Source organism: Homarus americanus, unplaced genomic scaffold, assembly GCF_018991925.1.
Source record: "Homarus americanus isolate GMGI-L3 unplaced genomic scaffold, GMGI_Hamer_2.0 scaffold5198, whole genome shotgun sequence".
Classification (NCBI taxonomy): domain Eukaryota; kingdom Metazoa; phylum Arthropoda; class Malacostraca; order Decapoda; family Nephropidae; genus Homarus; species Homarus americanus.
Window position 1 is genome coordinate 624,000 of NW_024719086.1, and position 6,258 is coordinate 630,257.

The window sequence follows — 6,258 nt, forward strand, 5'->3', positions numbered from 1 at the left end:
TGTGTGTGTGAGAGAGAGAGAGAATAATAGTCGACACTTACCAATTACGGCTTAACGTCATGCTGTAGTATACAATAAGTTATGTAAATGTATAACATTCTGTGTAAAAAAAATATTATTACGCAAAAAAGAGGAATTTATAAGTTTGAATGAGTCGTTGGCGGGTCATACAAAAAAAGTTGACAAGCGTGGTGGAAATGTGTCTAGTGGAGGTGTGTGTGTGACGGAGGTGTGTGTGGTGGGGGGTAGGCGCCGGAACCATCGCTTTTGTTCCCCTGTGACGGCCGCCAGCCACTATAATAGTAATCCCCGCGCCTTACAAAAATTCCCCTGGCCCGGCGACAATTATTGTGCTCTTTATTCCCTGCCTGAATTAATTATTCCCCAGGCCCGAAAGGTGACCTAACCTTACCTACTCCCAACCTACTCCAATCTAAGTTCATGCAAAGGTAATTTGTCATAAGGTTAAGTGCGTCCTGGGTGGAGTGGTGTGCCCTGAATCTGAACTGCTGGTAGGAAAGTAATTCTTCATCGTCAAGGTGCTGAGGCGTCTGTTGTATAGCCTTTCCAATATTTTACTTAAGACCTCTAGGACGCTGATCGGCCTGTAGATTTGTGAGTCTGTCAGGTTCTTTTCTGGTTTCGGGATCATTGTGGCTGTGGCCGTTTTGAAGAGTTTGGGGAAGTAGCCTGTAGCTAGTTGTGCGTTGTAGAGGTAGGTGATAGCTGTGAATGTTTGTGGAGGTTAGTGTTTTGGGATTTTGTGTCCCATGTTACTGTCATTTGCTGTTTTTTTCTTTGTTGTGTCGAGTGCTTGTTTGACTACCGTCGGGGTGAGTGGTGTGGTGAGGATGTGTTCTTGTGTGAGTGTGGTGGTGCCTATTGTGTTTTCTGGTGTAATTCTGTCGTGTAGTTCTCGTGTTTGTGCGGTGTTTTTATTTAGTATGTGGTCTAAGAAGGGTGTGTTGGTGGGGGGGGGGGAGATGTGTTCCCAGTGCTGTTTAAATGTTTATCCTGCTTAAGCTGGCTCTCTGATTCGTCTGCCGTTAACTTGCAGAAAATCGATGGGAAGCCTAGCTGTCCTCCTCGGGTTGGCAATCCTTTGCTAGAACTCTTAGTGGTTGTGTATTGTTTTCCTAGGCGGCCTTTACGGGGCTTGCCCATATACTGCCAGATCTGGGGTCACTAAATCTAAGGGGATAACTTAACTCTAATCTTAATTTCTAAGGGTCGCTGCCACCAGACCCCCTCTGGACAGCATGTAGCTCGTTAGGTAGCGGGCAGAGTGAACTAGGCATTGGGTTAGGTTTTCCATTGATCAGATCGATAAGGGTAAAGAAGGGTGAAACAATAACATGTCTTCATTGATTTATTTCTTATAAAACACACTGGTAAAAAAAACATACATGAACTGGCCTTCCTCAGAAGAACAACGGAATTTTGGTTACCCAACTGGGCCCCAGACTCCTACATTACTGGCGGGTCATCCACCCACTTATTGCACAACAATCGGTGAACGCCGTATCTCGGTCGTTCCTTCTTACAATATCCCTTAACACCTCAGACTGTTCCACTGGTGTGGCTTGTAGCACCGTCGGTTATCATACATAGTAGCACCATCGCAACACACCTGTTACACTCCATACCTGCAAGTATGTGACTCCTTGTGACTGTTAGGTCTACACCACGGGCCCCTCGTTCGCACACCGCCCTCGGTGGGTAAGGACGAGGGCTTGACCTAGAGACATACCAGCACTATTTCTACGCCTGGTATTATAGGTCGCTCCAAGTGACGACCGCAGTTTCTCACGGTCTCCTTAGTTGTGACTATTCATGTGGAGTGGTGCGCTGGGAATCCACCGGTTCATAGTGGACTGGTATAGTGGGGAGTAATTCCCCACCTGGTGTGGCGCTCCAGGAGACAATGGCGGCTGGGCGGCAAGATACCCCAACCACGTGGCACCTGTGTTGACGGCAGAACGGGAAAGACTAAGCAATAATGCCTGACGGGCGGTTATCCCATCCCTTAACACATCCCTATCACACTTATATATCCGGCAAAGCTTTAAACTGTAGTCACTGTTATTTATCAACCTTAATTGTAGGGCGGGATATAGCCCGCTAGGACACTGACCTGTGTTGACGGCAGAACGGGAAAGACTAAGGCCGGCTTCCCGCCGCTTCTCGTCACATAGGCCTACAGTTTCCAATCCTCAATTTACATTTTTGTTTCTTATGGTTCTCCCCTGAACACTTTACGGTATATTGTCACTCATTTCTTATAAACACATATATTAATCCTAACTTATACACTAAGGTCAGGTCTTGGTTTGCTAGTGCTTGGTTAAATGCCTGGGATTTTAATATCAACGGGCATCTGAGGCGGGTACATGACGCGCCTTGAAACAAAAGCCGAATGATCATGGCGGGGGTGTATCAACTTCACTTAAAAACTGTAATGAGGGATCCTCCTCTCACACAGCGCACGATTTGAACACAGACCTCAGATTCTCTGATCACTGTACCTGTCGTGGGTATATGTCACGTGAGGCTACGAGGTGTATTAAATTCATACCGACGCATACACGATATTTCCTTTCCAGTATAGTTTCTAGATCACTGTCAACACCTCACATAGTTCTGATACATTTATCCCTTTTTCCCGATCATTGTTCTCATGTATTTTCATATGATATCTGTTGGGGTTAGGTTCGCTACACGCTCACAGACGTAAATAGTAGGACCTTCAAACCCTGCTCCACACTTAGTCTTACAGTACCCTAGTCCGGCTCAACTGGACTTAACATTCATCTTATGCCTACCCTGAGTGATCCTTAATGCTATGAATACATACACTTGATATGATATAACTATACCTGGGTACAATACCACACATGGTCTAGGAACCTTGAGTAGGTGAGTTGTCCTTTCTCAATGTTTCCCGTTTTCTGGGGTTCTACAAGCGCTGTGCATTTGAATGTTATGTAGCGTAATATGAATTAGATGGGATTTTTAGGGATGACAATGATGTGCGCAGTACACCCAGTGCACTTCGTGGTCGTAGCGAAGGCTGTGAATGATATGTGTTCTTAGTGTGGTGTCTGCTTTTGCTGGTGCAAGGTTGTGCTTGTTCTGTTCAAATCGTCGTCTGTAGCTAGCAGTGTAGTAGGCGTTGTTCTTATAGAGGGTGTGAAGGAGTATCTCTTCTCGTGTGAGTGTTTTGGCATGTGCCTGTCTGCTACGGTGGTGATTGTGTTAAAAAGTTGTGACCATGTTTCCTCTATTTTTCCTGTGGGTTAGTGTTCGAGGTTGAGTGTGTAGTGTTGTTCTGCAAGTTTGATTTGAATGCGTCCCAGTCTGCGTGTTAGTATTGGTATTGTGGTGTGGGTGCTGGGAGAAGAATTGGGTTGTTGGAGAGGTGTAGTGGGCCTGGCGAAATGTAGTGTTGAAATTGATGGGTGAGTGTGTTTGTGATTGATGTTGACTGGGGATGTCTCTGCCGCTCCCAACGTTGAATGTGGGGAAGAAGGGTCCAATGTGATGGCGATTTTGTGTGTAGTTGTTGGCCATGATAATTAGAGCGATTGTGTTGGAATGTTGTGTGTTTCACGTTGAGGTCGGCCATTAGGATTACGGGTTAGTGTACGTTGTTAAAGGTGGAGTTAAAGTCTGTGAAGGGATTGTAGGTGTTTGGCCTTGTGGCGGCCATGAAGTATTTGAAAGTGAAGTCAATGATGAATTTTTGTTCTTCTTGAGGGCGTACATACATACATAAATCCCAAGTGCCGGGAGTAAAAATGTTCAATGGAAGGACAACAAGTAGATGGAAGTGAGTAGTAAGAGTAGGAGTAGAAATAGGTACTGTGGCTTAATACAGCATGCCAGATTGCTATAGGATTGTTACTACAGTATCTCCAGCAGCACAACCGACATGACAAGACTCAAAAAGCTGCAGCCCGAACCCAGAGCCCCAGTCGGCCTCACCCAGTGGAAAAAGAAGAAGTAGATTAGTAGTAGAGTTGTTTGGTGACAGATGAAGGTACAGTCTTTGAGCTTATGCCAAAGATGGGATGGAGCTAGTTGGAGAAGAAGAGTTTTGAATTTCTGATCTTAAAATGTCAAGAGTTCTCGTTGCGTGGAAGAATGAGGGTATCGTCGTAAAGCCTTTTAATGTGAAAGTGGGGAACAGTTATCAGATTTGCTTAGAAATAATCGCACCTCGGATAAGCCTAATTGGTTACGATATTGCTGTTGCGCAATCAGAGTTTAAGTGGAGTAGAGGGAGGAGAATATCTGAACTCATAGCGACTTGATGTGGTGTATCTGGATTGTTCTCAGGCCGTCCAGGTGCATATATAGGAATGTTATTGTTGCTTGTGTGTTTTAGTATAGAGGGGGTGGATATGGTGTATTGGGTCTGTTTAGTATAGAGTAATTTCTGTTTCTATATCTGGGATGAAGTATAATGTTGTCAAAGTATTCCTGCCATTGTGGGTGTGTGGTTAGGAGTTTTTTCTGTTTATCACCTAATTGTCTCCAGTAGATGTTGAGGTGGAAAGTTGCTCTGTTCATGAAGGGGTTCGTTTGTGATGAATTGTGTCCAGTGTGTGTGTGTGTGTTGTGTACGAACTTCAGTGCTTCATTCTGTATGACGTATTTTTTTTATGTTGGTTGGTGCTGCTAACTGGAGTGCGTGTAGGGGTATCGAGATATTAATGTTGTCTAGCACTCAGGATGGAAGAGAGGCTAGAATGAATCTCAATGGAGAGACAGAGCTTATATACCCAGCAGCCGCTATGAGTCATGTTGGGAAAACCCGAGAAGTCGCCGGTCTTTTGGTTCGGTTGCTAGGACACAGTGACATTGGAATGCGGATACGCAGTTGTAGGGGAGAAGTCCACTACATGCGTCTGTTAACAGGGGCATATTAGTACTTTGTATAAGTGCATGTGTTTTGGTTTTTGTTGTTGCACTTTTGAATCTTTGTACGCCTGCGAGTCCCTTTTGTGCTATTGCTCTCTTCATGATGATGTGGTGTCTCATGGTGAGGGTGTGGTCGAATATTACACCTAGTACTTTGTTTGTCTATTATTGGTATGGGTGTTGGGTTGTTTTAGTATGGGTTTAGGTATGTCTTTTTGTGCCAAAGTAGGTGATTTGTGATTTGTTGGAGTTTGTTTGTATATGCCATTTGAGTTCCCACTTTGTGACCTGTATGAGTTCCCTTCTTGTTTTTTCTGGAAGGTAGTCTAGTGCTGTTCCTTGTCTGACTAGTTGTGTTACGTCATCGGCAAACTGTGGTCAGTGAGTCAGTATGGATGGGGTCAGGCAGGTCATTAGTGTAAAATATGTATAGTGTTGGGGAGAGAACAGAGCCTTGTGGAACTCCTGCATTCAGTGGGAAGTAGTCTGAGTTTTCATGTTTGAATTGACTTCTCATTTGTCTGTCTGTTAGGAAGTTGCATAGGAGTTGTGATTTTTGGGGGAGGTTGAAGTTTGTGCATATTTTGTATTTCAGCCAGCCGGCTGATGATTGGTCCACTATAGGCCTACAGGAGACGCTGATCTGTGAGAGGTTATCAGAAGGGCAATGCCGTCTGTGATATCATTTGACTCATGCCCATCTTGGCAGGCAGATGGAATTTGTAGGGGACGACATGTCAATGAGGTGCCTTTGCGGGGAGATGGCGTCACAGTATCTGGCAGGGGCACGTATCTGTCTGCTACTCCTGGTGGTGACACCCCTGAAGTTGGGATGTTCAAATGATGACGATGCTGTAGATCAGGGGTTCTCAACCAGGGGTGAATTTCCCCCCTCAGGTTTTCAGGGGGGGGAAACTGATACAAATATGGAAAAAATAAAGGATTTTCAGTATTATATGCATATTATTTGGAATGCACTTTTTGAGGCAGACAATCTTGGAAAGGAGGGGGGAATGACATTCTGACATATGGTGAAAGGGGTGCATGGGGCAAACAAGGTTGAGAACCACTGCTGTAGATGTTGTGTGACACATGACAGGCATAAAGATGATAATGCCCAACGGCCCCATCATCTTGGTGTTCTAACAGGTGGAAGAAGTCTTGTCATTAATGAATAGACAACAATATTATTATATGTTGTTTTTTTCATCATAACTGCTGGTTGCAAGAACAAAACATTGCATAACGATTGTAAACTATATCAAAAGCCATCCACTTGAGCCATGTTTCTTTGCTATGCTTTGTGAAGATACCTGTATAGGGTCTCGATACTGT